Below are 2,469 nucleotides of genomic sequence, written 5' to 3' on the forward strand. Positions count from 1 at the left end.
AGGAACCCCGAATGCACATTTTGCGGGGTTCAATTTTAGATTGTACCTCCTTAGCCTCTCAAAGAACTTCCTCAAGTCTGCTATGTGATCTGCGGCCTTCTTGGATTTGATGATGACGTCATCAACATACACCTCCATTTCCTTGTGTATCATATCATGGAAGATGGTTGTCATGGCTCTCATATAAGTAGCCCCAGCATTCTTTAGACCGAATGGCATCATCTTGTAGCAGTACACTCCCCACGGTGTAATGAAAGCTGTTTTCTCTATGTCTTCCTCGTCCATCCAGATCTGGTGATAACCTACGAAGCAATCTACAAAGGATTGGAGTTCATGCTTGGTGAAATTGTCGATCAGGATGTGTATATTTGGCAGTGGAAAGTCGTCCTTGGGACTTGCTCTATTTAAATCCCGATAGTCAACACATACCCTGACTTTCCCATCTTTCTTCGGAACCGGTACAATGTTGGCTAACCAGGTTGGGTATTCAACTACCCTGAGGACTTTGGCTTTGATTTGCTTAGTGACTTCCTCCTTGATTTTTAGGCTTATATCTGGTTTGAACTTTCTGAGTTTCTGCTTCACCGGCGGACACATTGGATTGGTAGGCAACTTATGAGCCACTATGGATGTGCTCAGACCGGTCATGTCATCATATGACCATGCAAAGATATCCTCATATTCTTTCACGAAACGAATGTACTCTTCCTTCTCTGACGGTGATAGGTGAATGCTTATGCGAGTCTCCTTGACGGTTTTGGCGTCTCCCAAATTGATTGCTTCGGTTTCGTCCAGGTTGGACTTAGGCTTGTTCTCAAAATTCTCAACCTCTCTGACAACTTCCTCATGTATTTCATCCTCTTCTTCTGAGTCACTATCCTTATATTACGTTATCTCATTACATGTCACAGTCATCGGTTCATCGAGAAAAGTAATAATAACGCTATAGAAAGAAAAATGTTAAAGATAATAATGAATAATAAATAGCAATGCATTGATTAAATTTGAAAATTTCGAAACAAAATGCGTCTTTAAAACAGAATTACTGAAAATATCTTAAATGCCTAGCATGGCTATAAAACAAATCAAGCTAATTGCAAAGCTACCCAGGAACTCGGCGGGCCCGGGATGGTGTGGCAGTCCAATTCCTGAGAACAACTCCCTTCTCCACAGTCTGAATGGTGAGGCCTTCTTCCTCCTCCTCCTCCTCAACTATCGCACTACAATCCATATCCTCGTCTTCCGGGAACAAGTTTCTCAGTCCAGCCAAAGCGTCTTCCTCTGCAAATCCCCATATTGTATCAGCCTGGTGAAAAGTCTTAGGTGTGGTACCGGCTGCTCGAGAGGGTAATAAAGACCGTGAAATGGAGGCGACCAATCATCATATTCCTGCCAGGTGTACTGATACCCAAGTCCAAAGGTGGTACCGTGATGTTTCAACTGTATTGGTTTGGTAATGCCCTGGAGTCCTTTCCAAGTCCTTTGCCAGGTTCGTACCCAGACCATGCCAGTATGCTTTCTATTTTGTTACTCCACCACTTGTCCTTCTCAATTGCGTTGACATGTTCGATGTGGTGATAAGTTTCTCCACCCAGCCTTCTTCTATTCTCGATGACCGGGATAGTTTGACTGGTGTAAATGGGGTTACTTCCATCTCCGTGAATGATTACCTCCTGATGGTTCCATTCGAACTTCACGGCCTAGTGTAGCGTGGAAGCCACAGCCCCAGCGGCATGTATCCAAGGGCGACCCAATAGAAGATTTTGTGTAGCTGATATGTCTTGTACTTGGAACTTCACATCGAACCAAGCCTTTCTCCTAGTTTGATGATATCGAAGAACTTGTGATTCTCAATGACCATTAGCCTTTCATAATACTGTGGGTCCCGTGCCCGGACAAAGAACTTGTTCATCTGTTCCTCGTCTAATGCCGTTCTGACCTTAGCTGCTTCTGACCTCCACCGAGTAGCATACTCGCAGAAAGTCTCAGTTGGCTTCTTCTTTAGGTTCAGGATATAGAAAACATCTGGTGCATTCTCCGTATTGAACCGATCCATGAAGTCTAATGCCATTCTCACCCAATTGGCCCATTTCTTAGGATTCTGGCTTATGTACCAGGACAGGGCATCTCCGGTAAGACTTCTCATGATGAGCTTCATTCGAATCCTTTCATCTTTTCCGACCCCCACGATCTTGTCACAATAAGTTCTCAAATGAACCTTGGTATCACTTGTTCCATCAAACATTTCAAACTTGGGAGGTTTGTAACCCTCCGGTAGTTCCACATCTGGTTGTATGCATAAATCCTCGTAGTTCAGACCTTCTATCCCTTTGCCTCCTTCAATACCCTGAACGCGACTCGTCAACTTCTTGAGTTCCTCGGCCATGTTCTTGATGAGCATGTCCTTTTCAGTGGATTCCGGTGTATAAGAGATTGGTTGAGTGGATTCAGGTAGTGTTTCCACGTATA

The sequence above is a fragment of the Nicotiana attenuata genome, unplaced genomic scaffold (genome assembly GCF_001879085.1).
Source record: "Nicotiana attenuata strain UT unplaced genomic scaffold, NIATTr2, whole genome shotgun sequence".
Taxonomy (NCBI): domain Eukaryota; kingdom Viridiplantae; phylum Streptophyta; class Magnoliopsida; order Solanales; family Solanaceae; genus Nicotiana; species Nicotiana attenuata.